Source organism: Mauremys mutica, chromosome 5, assembly GCF_020497125.1.
Source record: "Mauremys mutica isolate MM-2020 ecotype Southern chromosome 5, ASM2049712v1, whole genome shotgun sequence".
Classification (NCBI taxonomy): Eukaryota; Metazoa; Chordata; order Testudines; family Geoemydidae; genus Mauremys; species Mauremys mutica.
The window spans coordinates 41,911,910-41,926,411 of NC_059076.1; the positions used below are offsets into that span (position 1 = coordinate 41,911,910).

General features: G+C 38.8%; 1 pseudogene; it reads right to left on the bottom strand.

Moving 5' to 3' along the window:
• LOC123371213 overlaps window positions 1–14,502 on the bottom strand; it is a 106,226-nt pseudogene that overhangs the window by 50,556 nt on the left and 41,168 nt on the right.

Consider the following 14,502-nt stretch of genomic DNA (forward strand, 5'->3'; position numbering starts at 1 on the left):
TTCACCCTGCCTGTCTTGATAATTACCTGTGTTTTGAGGGAGGAAGGACATGTTTTGAAAGCAATCCTTAACAGCTCATGTAACCATTGCAGTAAGTAACTGATGTTTGTTAAAGTGAATTTGATATATTATCCATAAGTCCTCATTTTCAGTTAGCTGTATGCTAACTATGCATGGCATAGTACAATCTCTAAGCTCGCTATATGATGTTGTGATCATTACTATATCCATTACTATATCAGGTAGAAATTAAACAGGTAACTTAGAAGAAGAATCCAGATTTCCAATGGCAATATCTGAAAAACAAAACAAAACAAAAAAACCCCACACAACTGTATTCATATTGCAAATAGATTAAAATAATCAAATAAAAATGTAAAATCTGCTCATTTACTGAAAACCAAGAGTAATGGCTAAGATACAAAATAGTTAGCTATAATGAGACAAAACAAATTACAAGCAGTTTGAAGTTTCATTACTGAATAGGAGTATACAAAAGATACTGTAGCAAATCTACAGCCACCTAATTCTTAACAGAGGTCACTATTCAGCACACTAAAGCCCTGATCCAAAATCTACTGACGTCAATATGACCCTTTATATTGACTTCAATCAGGCCCTATGGCCATTTGGAACTTCATGGCAGTAGTGATGATACAACCCTGGTCCTGCTGCTCCAGAAACATAGCGCTTGTAATACAGGGAAAATCTCCATTAGCTGCTGGCATTAGGGACCTATGACTAAAAGTTTAGTAGTTTTGAATCCATCCAATAGAAAGGAGAGGTACATACACATTTACACTAACTTACAGCAGGTTTAAAAATGGTGAAAAAAATTATGAAATGTTTGAATTTAAAATAAAAGTGGCCAGCTCTGTACGCAGGTCAAAATATGGAAGAAATTTTAACTACACCCTACCCGAAAACCCTGAAAAAAATTGTTGACATTTGAAAAATTCAAACCATGTTGACCAGCTCTACACTAATCAGCTCAAAAAATTATTATTGGGGCTACCACAGTAGAAATAATAAAGTAGTTAATAATTTGTTAATTCAGTCCCACTAAAATATACAAGGTGTATCTTTGGGACCCTTTCTTCATGGAGCCCATTTAAAAGACTTAGCCAGCTTGAATGATTCAGTTTTCTATTCAACATGATTTGCAATGCATCTCACCCGGACCCAACAATTAAACCAGGACACACTGATGGGGAAAAAGAGAAAAACTATTTCTCTGCTCTCAAGCCCTACAGCAGCAGCTCGATACAGTGCCCCCCACCCCAACCCCTTTCAGACGGTTCTTTCTGTCAGTATGTCTGTGTTTTAGGCAGAGACAATTCATGTAACTTTTGAAAGTGCTGAAAAGCACCAACTGAAAAGGAAGTGGGACCAACCTTTTTAAAAGAAAGTGAAGAGTATACATGTTGGTGCATGCACCCACACATACAATATTATTCACGGCCTTTAGATGGATAGATCCATCAGACTGGAAGGGTAGTTCCTTGTTAGCTGTTTATTTGAGTCCTAGGAATGACAGAATGTAGACTACCATGTGGAGACACTGGCCATAATCTGATACCATTTATACCAGTGTAAATTTAGATTAACTTCGTCAAATTAAATTGAGTTATATCTGTGGTGCAAGTGACATCAAAATTTGGCCTATGAGGATGTTACATATGAATATATTTTGTTGGAAGCAAATTCAGAGATCATGCATTCTTCTCACACCTATGTGATTGATTAGGCACTTCCCAAGGATCTTCTGGATCTGTCATGGTGCTGTTGCACCATTTGCTTTCAGATTTAGACAGCTTCTTAGCAGAAACCTATAAATGTCATTTGCTGCTACCAAGAGAGACAGCTAAAGATGTCCCCTGAATAATGGAGAGCCTTCAGTCATCTGGAAGAGTGAAGTAGTGATTCAAGATTAATGTGTAACTAAGTGAGATAGGGCCTGCAATTAATCTAATGCTTTTCCAATTCATGAAGGCTTTGTCTTTGTTTCTGCACTACTCATGACTATGTAAATATTCTAAAATTACACATTTTTCTCTACATTACAGGTAAAACAGCAAAAAAATATGACATATTTGTAAGGAAAAATATAAATGGAGCATTAAAGCTTTGGCAGTATCAGCTGCAGTTCTACTATTTTACTGGATGTTATTTATTGATACTGTAGATGCTCCTGATAGATTTTAGCAGAAAATAAGTCTAGCATGCATGGATTTCAATACTAGTTATGTTTCAACAGACCTGTCTTACATAGTTGTCAGTTTTTTTAATTGGTGGCTGGACTTGAGTAGTAAGGTGGTTGTTTTTTTAAGTGGAAAGCATGCTTGTTTTAGGGGTAGAGGGCTCTTGAGAGTATAATGATAGAAAGAGAATTAGCAACAAAAGTACCTTAGCCACAAGCATCATGTTGATCAGGAGAAAAAGGCAGAAATTAAATCAGAAAGAAAACTCTAGAAGCTGGAAAAATGCTCATTGTATTATATCAGAAAGTTAGTGGGAACACTGTGTGATTCTTTAACCTTATGAAAGATACAAATGTATCTATTGGAGGGGCAAGGTATTAATCCAAAACACAGATATACAATGGGAGGGTGAATAATAGAACGCAGTAATGCTGATACAGACTTAGGGGTGACACTGGACTAGTAATGAAGTAGAGAAGAAGGCAGAAAAGCAATTGAGGTAGCTCCTAGATTTATATATATCTTTCTTCAAAGCAACTTTAAACCTGCGAATATCATTGAGAATGCTCTGGTCTCATTCATCAATGATCACCTCCTGCCCCTGGACCAAAATCAAGACCTCATGGGCTCTGCATCAAGCTGGACCTAAGTTTTGCACCAAGACTTAACTTTCTGCAGTAGTTTCAGATTAAAAAAAACAAAAAACATTTCCATTAAATTAAAGATTACTATGAATAATATAAGGATAATATTCTTTGTGCTATTCAAATTGGCATTAAATAGTTTGTAACTATGTGTAACTATTAATTAATATGGACAGTTCCAATTAATGTAATAGTTAATTAAATAGTTTGTTACTCCTAAATTTGTAATTTTCAATGTGCTGCAGTCATTAGTATTGAAAATACTTAAATAAATAATATAAATTATTGAGGGAAGCAGGAGGATTTGGCATCTGGATATGAGACAGTTGAGCATTTTGCAAAGGTATGAGAGGCAGTTTGCATTTGTAGAACAAGCACCTTAATTGAGTATTAAAATGACAGCACTGAAATAGTTAACACAACAATGAAATTTGCATCTTTAAGTCTCAGAGTCAATATCACATAAGAAAGACAGTTCACACTTCTCAGATATATTGTTTCAGGTTCTAAGAAAGACATCACTGCACTAGTTTATTCTCAGTTTATTCATAAACTTTGATTCTATAACACTGTTCTGGGAAAAGGTAGATACTTCAGTAAATTCTCCAGCAACAGGGCAGCTCTCATTCTCGTGTCCTTGTGCCACAGGGCTGGGGAGAGCTCATCACACAGTCCCATGAATGTGGCTTTCCTCATGCGAAAATTCTGAAGCCATCGCTCGTCATCCCAGACGTGCATCACGATGTGATCCCACCACTCAATGCTTGTTTCCCGAGCCCAAAAGTGGTGTTCTACTGTGGTCAACACCTCCATGAATGCCACAAGCAATCTAATGTCATAGCTACTTTGTGTGGTGAGATCAATGTCGCACTCCTCTTGCCTTTGCAGTTTAAGGAATAATTCCACTGCCACTCGTGACGTGTTGGTCAGAGCCAGCAGCATACTGGTCAGTGGTTCGGGATCCATTCCTGCAGCCCGAAGAGGCAGAGCACGCAGTACACAAACCATTGAAAGATGGCGCCAAATGCGGATGGAAGCACAGGGATTGCTGTGATGCAAAGCAATGCATCATGGGGCATTGTGACTGGACCCAGGATGTGCAGGAAACTGCTCCACATTCCCACAAGTCTTAGCAGCAAAAGAGAAAGAGGTGCTCTGTGGAATAGCTGCTCAGAGTGCACTGCTCCAAATAGCGCTGCAAGTGCCAGAAGTGTGAACATGCTATTGCTCATGCAGCTGTCAATGTGAACACACAATAGCCGTTTTCCTTCTGTGATCTCTGAGTGGCACTGTAACTGCTGGTGCTGTAACTATGCCAATGTAGATGTTAGGGTGACCAGACAGCAAATGTGAAAAATCGGGACAGGGGGTGGGGGGTAATAGGAGCTTATATAAGAAAAAGACCCAAAAATCAGGACTGTCCCTATAAAATCGGGACATCTGGTCACCCTAGTAGATGTGCCCCCAGTCCGGGTCTACAACACAGTTGTATCATCTTGACTAAAATGTATGAGACTGCATTGATTAAATTAAACTGGTTCAACTTTGTATGTGGACACTCATACATCAACTTAAACCAAGTATAGAGGGGCTTAGCTTGTCAAACAGCTAACAGGGGCAAGCCACTGATGCAAGCCAGATTTAAACATACACACACATGTTGCAACAATTGAAGTAGTTCAGTGCAACACCACTCCTTTAGTTAAGCTAGTGCAACTGCTGTATGTCTGTTAAGCCCCAAGAGAAAACCCCAAAGGTGATATTTGATTATTGTCCTGAAAGCTCTCCTGTAGGCTGCCACCAAGTTGTCTTCAACATCTAACACTCCTTGTGGTTTTGTTACTGCCATGGAAGCAGCAGTGCATATTTGGAAGAGCGAATCTCTAAAATCTGAAATTTGGTCTAAGGTGCCAGATTGTCTTGAGTGGCCTCTGATCCTAGCATGGAGTTTGACAAAAGATGTTTGTATACAGTAATTTTTACCTGGCTCTTGGCTAAAACAAATTTTGAGCAGTGGAGCTGTTTTAGTCAGGCTACAAAGTAACCATTCTGAAAAATAGTGTCACATGCCTCAAATCTTTGACAGGACAAGTTTTTGGACTGATACCCTGAAGTGGGCTAGGAGCACACAGGGCATCCTAGGAAACTAAACAGGCTAAAATAAAATGTCTGCTCCATGGAGTAGTTTTTGCAGGCTGGAAGCACTGTATAGCCACCTCCTGAGGAGCTGCAACATATCCCGGGGTGAACATAATCTTCTTATACTCCTAAAACTTAGGTCATCCTACATTACCTTGGGCTGTGAAAAATTTCACACCTTTGCATCTTAGGTCAACCTAATCTCCACAAAAAGACCAGGAGTACTTGTGGCACCTTAGAGACTAACACATTTATTTGAGCATAAGCTTTCGTGGGCTACAGCCCACTTCTTCAGATGCATAGAATGAAACATATATTGAGGAGATATATATACACATACAGAGAGCATGAAAAGGTGGGAGTTGTCTTACTTAATTGGCCTCTCAGAGTTGGTAAGAGAAAAAAAACTTTTGAAGTGATAATCAAGATAGCCCAGTACAGACAGTTTGATAAGAAGTGTCTCCACAGTAGATGCAGCTAGGTTGACAGACAAATTCTTGCATTTATTTACTTATCACCTCTCAAAGGGGAGGATTTACTACAGCAATGGGGAAAAAACAACCTTCTGTTGCTATACTGTCTAAACTACAGTGCTACAGCAGTGTAGTTGAAGTGCTGCAACTGCCACTAATAGTACCTGTAGTGTAGATATACCTCTAGGTTAAGATACTGGGCAGTAATTCAAGGGATCTGAGTTTGATGTCTGTGTCTACTACAGACTCCCTGTGTGGAGCCTGCTCCAAAGCCCATTGAAGTCAATGGCAGATTTTCTATTGGACTTCAATGGGCTGCAGAGCAGCCCCCCAAATTTCTCTGTGCCTCAGTTCTGCAACTGTAAAATAGGGATAATAGTAGTTCATCCCTATTTCGCAGAGGAGTTGTGAAAATAATTCACTAATAACTGTCAAGTGTTCATATCTGTGGTGAGAAATGCTACTGAAAAGTCTATTAATAAAACATTCTGGCATCAAATTGAGTCTCATAATTTCTCTCATAAGGACAGGTAGCAGATAACATGCTCATACTGACCTTCAAGCAGAAGGATTTCAAGGGCTGAGAGAGAGAAAGCAAAAAGCATAACTAATTTCTGGAGATTATATATACTCTTTCATGTGAGAAACACAATTCTTTCTTAATTGAGTTTCTTCTCTCTCTCTAGCTGCAGAAGTAGGAAAAGAGGAATTTCATACCATTCCCACTGGGGATCTAGAAACTTTTGCTTCATATCCTATCACCATTTCAACCCCATTTCCTCATTCAAAGTCTTACTATGCAATTACAGTCCCTTAAAAATGGAATTAAGATTGACAACATGTTTATGATCAAACCTATTATAGGTTTAATTGGAGTTGTCAATAGGAGACTAGTGAACAACATTAATTTTTCCTACTATCTTATCAGTCTACTGCCTTATTTGAGTACATAAAATGTTCTGCAATAAATAAGTAGTTCTATAAGAAACAAAAACATACAAATTAGGTCAGATCCTCATTTGATATAAATCATTATAGTCACACAAAAGTCAAGAATCAAGAACAATTTGTACCAGCTGAATTATTCATGTCAGTTCTGCTTAAGGGGTTTGTTCTGCCATCCATAATGTTTGAAAACCTTCCAGGAAGGGTGTGGTGGGGGGTGAGGATTATCATAGCAACACCCCAGCTGTACTTCATAGAATGTTTAGTTATAACTAATGCTGTGCAACGTTCTTTCAGAGACACTCATTATTGGTAGTAGAAATAATGTTAAATATGATTAACTGGTAACTATGTCTATAGGTGCAAAGCTTATAGTGGAACCAAATGAATACAAGCTGACAAGAAACATGTATTAATTATTCATATCAATAATTGTTAATGTAAAGTGTTCAGCAGTATACAAAACAAAGATGAAGACAATTCTTTCCTCAAAGAGCTTACATCTTAAAAGACACATATGGAGAAGACAGGTAGCACTGCTAATTATTGGTATATTTATACTTGTTTGTTTAGTTGTTGTTGAATTTTGTTTTTACAGGCATTGTGTCAGAAGTAGGTTTTAGCTCTTTACTAAAGATTTAGGATTTGCATGCACTAAAGCGTTGTGCTGTAACTGTCCCATGTAGACTCTGCTAGCATGAACTAGGTACCTTTCTAAATCTCAATGATAATGGAGTCCTAAATATTTTGGGCAGTGGGCCTTATTATGCCGTCACTATATAATAACAATTCCCATTGAAGTATATAGAATTTGTTTATATGTAGTGGTTGCCTAATCAACCTCCTGCAGTTTCCATTCAATATTGAATCCATGAAACACAGATCTGATACACAAAAAGAACAAAGCAGCCTCTTTGATTTTTCTCCTCTTTATGCTATGTACTGAAGAGAACTTAAGTTGTTTCATTAGTTAAGAGATGGTTGATACTTTCAGTCAGCTTAGTGAGATACAGACTCATCAGTAGGGCCCTACCAAATTTATGACCATGAAAAATGTGTCACAGACCGTTAAATAGGTCTCTCCCTGTGAAAGCTGGTGTTTTGTGTGCTTTTACTTTATACTATACAGAGTTCATGGGGGAGATCAGCATATCTCAAATTGTAGGTCCTGACCTAAAAGGGAGTTGCTGGGGGGCGGTCCACAAGGTTATTTTGGAGGGTGGGTGTCACGGTACTACCACCCTTACTTCTACACTTTCTGATCTGGGCAGCCGGAGAGTAGCAACTGTTGGCCAGGTATCCAGCTCTGAAGGTGGTGCCCTGCCAGCAGCAGCACAGAAGTAAGAGTGGCAACACCATACCATGCCATTCTTACTTCTGCGCTGCTGCCTTCAGAGCTGGGTGTCTGGAGAGTGGCTGACTGAGGGACTGCAGGCAGCAGCGCAGAAGTAAGGGTGGTAATACCATACCATGCCATCCTTACTTCTGTGCTTCTGCTGGTGGTGGCTGTGCCTTCAGAGCTGGACTCCTGGCCAGCAGCTGCTGCTCTCCAGCTGCCCAGTTCTGAAGGCAGCACTGCCGCCAGCGGCAGCAGCCCAGAAGTAAGGGTGGCAGTATCACAATCCCCACTACAATAACCTTGTGACCCCCCCCCAAACTTCTTTTTGGGTCAAGACCCCTACAATTACAATATCGTGACATTTCACATTTAAATAGCTGAAATCATGAAATCTACAATTTTTAAAATCCTATGACCATGAAATTGAACAAAATGGACCAATAATGTGGTAGGGCCGTACTCAGCAGATACATACAAAGCTTGTTTAGCTTATCTTTCAAGGTGGCACATCTGATGGTTTCTCTCATTCTAGTTTTAATGCCAAGGGACATGGCAAGAGTAAAGGGACAAAAGCAACCCTTCTCATATCCCCCTTTGAAAGCAGAACATAATTGTTAGCCATCCCATTCATCTGCAAGTAGGCAGAAAGATGGTAATATAATAAGGATATTTGCTTAACAAAAGGAGCCTGCAAACCCAAACCCTTTTTAATTAAATGGCCTCTCTCATCATGATCCAAACTAAGCATTCTAGCACCCAAGGATAAGTCATGCTACCAGCTCTTCCAACTGATTAATTCAGCCCAAGCTAAACCCAGAGACTCAGATTCTAACCTGACGGGAATGGAATTTTCACAAGGGATATTGGGGGAAAAGAAATCCTGCCCCTCAGGCCACGGGACGCCTATAGAGCTTCCCCTTAGAGACTACTTCAGCTCAATAGCTGAAATAGTTCAATCACTCTCTGTCACAGGCTGGTAGCGTTCTTCTGTTGACCCATCCTTTTAGCAGGTGGTAGTATCCACACAAAAAATGTGATTGATTCATGTTGCCTCAGTGCGGTAGCTCATTAAATCCATTGATGTAAGGGAGATGGAAGTGGCTCTTCTGACAAAAACAACTGGTGTCTAGGATAGACGAGTCTTTATGGAGATTTATGGATTTGTTTTTAACCAAGTTACTCATATGGCCAAACTGCTGGAAGATCAATAGAGGCCAGAAGGGATCATTTTGATCATCTAGGCTGATCTCTTGTATAAGCCATAGAATTTCCCATTAATAATTCCTGCTTCATTTCCAAGTCCAAGTCCTGCTTCAAGTTCTGGTTGTGGGTTCTCTTTTGTCAGCAGAAAATCCTAATTTCAATCTGATTTGCTTGGATTAAAAATACTTGACTAACATGCAACCTGAGATTTAACTTCTGCATAGTGTTTGGCTTGGAAATAAGATGTTACCTTCTCTACTGCTAAAGATGAAATTAATGTCATATTTCAACATATTATTTCCAGAGCTAAAAAAGGTATTCTCTATTTTTTTTCCTCATTTTTGCTTCCTCTAACAACGGTTCTGCACTATCAGCTGTATATTAAGGTGATGACTCCACAGTATGCTCCCTGACTCTCTAGAATCAGCAGATGCTCCTTTATGGAAATCTTTGGATATAGGTAGGCCTGAAGGGGAATGTGAGAAGGTGCTGAGCTAGGAAGTAGCTCCTTTCTGCAGTATGTGCCCTTACCTACTTGGATACCTACAGGTTATGCATCTTCCTAGTTCTACCACAGACTTCTTGTGTGGCCATGAGTAAGTCATTTAGATCATTTGGGTATGTCCACACTGAAATTAAAAATCTGTGAGTGGCCCATGCTGGCTGACAGGCTCATGAGCTCTTTAATTACTATGTAGATGTTCAGACTTGAGCTGGAGGCAGCCCAGGTTCTAAGACCCTGTGAGGTGGGAAGGTCCCAGATCTCAGGCTGCAGCCTAAAACTGAACATCTACACCGCAATTAAACAACTCCTCAGCCCGAGCTCCATGAGTTTGAGTCAGTTGGTATGAGCCAGCCACAAGTTTTTAATTTCAGTGTAGACATACCCTTAGAGCCTCAGCACTAGTATCCCAACCTTACAAGGCTATTGTGAGCATTAATATATTAAAGATCGTGAGGCACTGAGATGCTACAATATTGGGGGCCATACAAGTACAATCGATAGCTATTTGGGAAGGTAGTGTTGTTTCTTTAAACAGTAGCAACTGTGGTTTGCACAACTGTGGAGGAATTAGCCAATGAGGGAGCCATCCGTGCTTTAGGAATAGGAACAACAACAGGACAGCTATGCAAGATTCACAGGTTTTGGAGATCAAGCTTCTGTGCCTTGCCTATTCCATGGGGAAAAGGGTACATGTCTTCCCCAAGGAAAGAGGAGATAATAGAATCTCATGGAGTTTCCTGCCCCACTATCTATGAATCTCCCATGGAAGATAAAACAAAGCTGTGAATTACTATTTTTTAAACAAAAATACACCAAATTATTTATATGTCCTACTTTGTGTTCTTAAAAGACACCCAGGCCTAGGCTAAGTGGGGTTTCCTAAACAGAGAATAAATCATGTAGGCATTTTTCTGTTTTCTCAGAGATCCCTTTATACTGTATTAAAGCAGAAATAAATCTCCAGTGCTGACTCATCTCTCTGGTTTCCATTAATTCCAATTTTATATGCACACATGAATAGTCATATGTCATTATAAGATCTATGGCAGTGAATATTATCTACACAAGGATCTTATTTAAAGTTAAAAAAATTAATTTGTTCTGAAATTAGCTCTATGGAGTTCAGAAGAAAAAAATTCAAGTGCCATGTCAATCTCCAGCTGCCCGAGACTTTTAAAGTATTTTTATAGATAATATTTTGTGCTTTTGAGAGACATATGTAATTTTAGGCACTTGATTTATTGTTACCTATAATAAAATAAAATCTTCATTGACCAAATGAGGATCCTGGGACCAGTGGTCCATGTCATTACAGATACTATGGCTCCTCCCTAGGCCACTTATGTTCTGCCACCAAACCTCATCTTTCAGCTCTCAAAACTTTTGGAAAAACACCCACTACAGTTCAGTGTTTAATCAAGTTATTAGCACACAAGGCAGTGCATAGTAGGTTAAATGAAGAAATTAAAAACCCTGCACCACTAACAGCTTCAGCAAACCACTCTTCTCTGTGAACACTTGAAATAAATAGCAATTTCCCATTAGGAATGCCAATGCCAGAATCTCACTTTTAAATGCTTCCATCTACCACCCAGAAAAACCCAAACCCGACAGTGGTAAGTAAAATCCAAAGTGGGGAAAAAAAAACCACCTTACACAAATATGGCATCTTCCATAGTGCCTACTCAATCTGGATTCCCTGCCTTTACTCTACTGCGACAATGGAGAAATTTCATTTGCCAAAGTGGACTGCTCTACTGATTGTATATTTTCATTGAGACAGTAACCTAGAACCTTGCTAGTTGAAGAATCCCATATCAAGGAACTTCATAGTTTGAACTGTACCTTTCTCAGATATCTAATGATATCCTGAGCATCCCAGTTAAGGAGGCATGAGTACATGCTGCTTTCTGGGTTATTTTTAGGATACCAAGAGAGGCTTCAAATAAGTATTATAGAAGAGATTGATACGAAATGACACTATAATGTGAACCCTTTCTATCGCCAATTCCCTGTCAGATTCAACCTCTAGTAATTTGTGGATCCAGTTTTCTGCAAACTGAATTTCCTCCATGCTCTTAGCACCATCTCTTACCTAATATCCTGAGATACCGATAGAAAATACTGTCCTCAAGATCTTCTGTGTCTTTGAAACTCAATCACATTAGCTTCCAGGATGCCCATTCTTTTTTCATTAGAGAATACCAAATCCAGAGCATACATATCTCACCTTAGTTTTCCTAATTTCAGATTGGGATGCCACATTCAGCTTTAAAATATTCATTAGTATTTAAATACTGACATTTTCAGTTGACTCATTTTAACTCAGGTTTTCAGACTAAGCTGTTGTCAGCAATACACTTATCGGCTACACAGCTATTACCATGGAGGGGTCTGTGATGTACATTGTTTTATTCACAATTGGTGAAAATAAATTCACCTCAAATAAAATTTTTTGGATTTTTCTTTTTCATTTGAAATCAGAATTTACAGATTCCTGTATTCTCCTGTATTATAATTAAATATACAAGATTATGACAACCACATTTGTAGTTGTCTAGAAAATAAGAGATAGGTGGTGTCTTTGAGGAGGGACAACCAACCTCTAGCGCAATGTTCTTAGTGCTGCAATTCATAGTAAGAATACCAGTATAATCATATGATCACAACTTAATTTAGCACTAGAAATGTCTCAAATAGAAATATATACCTGAAGGTCAGGTGATGTGCTCAGTGACCTAGCAGGGATTTCTGGAATCTCTCACTTTCATTCTAGTTGTACAGCAAAAATCATGCAAAAATACTCCTGACTCCTCAAAAAAACAAACAAACAACAACAAAACATAAAAATGGAAGAGGAGGAATGTGTTTTTGCAGGGAAATATGAAGATTCCTCACAGAAAATTGCTTCAAAGGAAAGAAGTAAGCAAGCAGTGAATGACATGGTGGCACCTTCTGCTGCTGCTGCTGACACAGCTGAAGTAGATGTCCCCAAAGAGCACTTATCCACCACCAAGGAAGAGACATGTGCTTAACTTTACATACTGTGAGTAGTCCCATTTAAGTTGATGCATATAGTTAAGCATATGCAAAGGTCTTCTCAGGATCAAGGCACAAAGTGGCAATAATAAATGATACCGAACAATAATATTATTGCCAATTGCAATTCTGTCCTTAAAGCTAAATTTGAGAAGCTGGAGTGTAGATAGAAATGCTGAATAGCAAAATATTACAGTAGCAAAAGCTATTCAAGAATATGAAGAAACTGTCAGCAATAGGCAAACAAGATATATACCTAATATATTATGTCTGCCTAATTAAGTTCCTTATCAGTGATGCTTCAGATAAAAACAAACTTGTTATGTTTTGGTTAAGAAATGAAACAAATAATTCTGATACCTAGATTAAATATATTTTGGACAATCACTTAAATTATTTCCATGGCATACATACAATTCTATTCCTCTTTGAGCTTTCTGTAACGTGAAATTTTGTATTTACTATTCTATTTGGGCAGGGAGAGCAAGGGGAGGATGGCATCATGACAGTTATATTTCCCTAACTCTGTTTGATGCCATGTTTATGAAAAATGCTTTGCTTTTACAAGCACTTCAGAACAATGGGAGAATTCCATCTCATTTCTGAGTCTCCTGGGATTAAAATATTTTCCCTAGTTTTAGAATTTCTTGAAAGTCTAGACTGTGCATCTGTGAATTTTAACATTATCAAATATAAAGAGATAATTTACTGGCAAAACTTCTATTCAAATGTAATCCAATACAATATAATAAGGATTTATTCCATGCAAAATAAAGCAATGTAAGAATGAGGAGCTGGTCAAAATATAGAAAACAAATGCAAATCTGCAAAAACATTCCATGAAACTGTTTTTGCCTTTTAGTGTGTGTGTTTGTTTGTATAAATGTCAATATTTTGACATTTTCCAATCAGCTATAAAACTGTAATTTAATCAGTAAATTATTGATTATACAACTGCTGGCCCTAGAGATAGAAATAAGAACCAGCCACAACAATCTGGGTATGTGGATGCACAGAAGAGAGGTAAATAGCCTTCCTCCTATACAGTTTGCATAAGCACCAGCCACAATTGCAGCCTGGGTGTACTGTAGTGAGCAGGCTGCAACATCCTAAAGACAAATCTATGGTCTGGGTTTAACTAACACATTACTTCTATATTGAAGACCATTTCTCCCTTCAATCTGATTTAGGTGACTAGAGGAGCCCTCTGGGCGTGGATCTTCCCTTTGCAACATGGAAAGTTTATCGCTGCTATCCTGGCAGCTTGCTTGGCTCTGCATAGGTGAAATTTACTAGGAGCGCCATAAAGCAGGTGATTCAGAGTTCAAGGCATGGAGCACAGAGAAGTTGGTCTATTGTGTGGCTAGATTTTTATGTGGAAATCCAGGCAGAAAATACAGCTGAGATCTGTTACTTCCCTGAGGGTTTCCTCTGTGGCTACACCTGAACTGTTGCTTTAATGGAAAGGAAGCCAAGCAAGACTGTAGTCATAACTATGGGATTGAGAGGGGATGCAATTTCCAAAACCCAAAGCTACTAAACCATTACATTTGAGGAAATCTGTGCCAAAAAAAAATAAATTTTTTTTCCTCCCCTCTTTTAGTGGCCTCCTGCATTTCCCCCCCCACCCCCCCACCCCCATGGGAGGGAGCAATAGGGAGGAAGTGATGTAGCCCTTTGTCAATATTTTTTATTTTTACTGACTGAATTCTTCTCTTAGAAGACAGGCTCAAGGCTTGCTTGAGGGCAGCAGAGGGAAGTGAAGGTGTTTTGTTTCTCTTTGTTTGCTTTCTCCTTCTTCAACCACATTTTTTTTCCCATTTGGATTCTCTCTTTGCAGCACAAGCACATTGAAACTGACACTAAACTGTCACTTTCAGACAGTGCTTCACTGCAAGAGCCTTGTCTCCAATCAGATATTTTCATTCCCATTTCCCCATAGCACCACTTGTAACACAAATTGCTTTTTTCAAAGAAAGTTAGTTCTCAATTACCAGGAGCTACAGTCAATCCC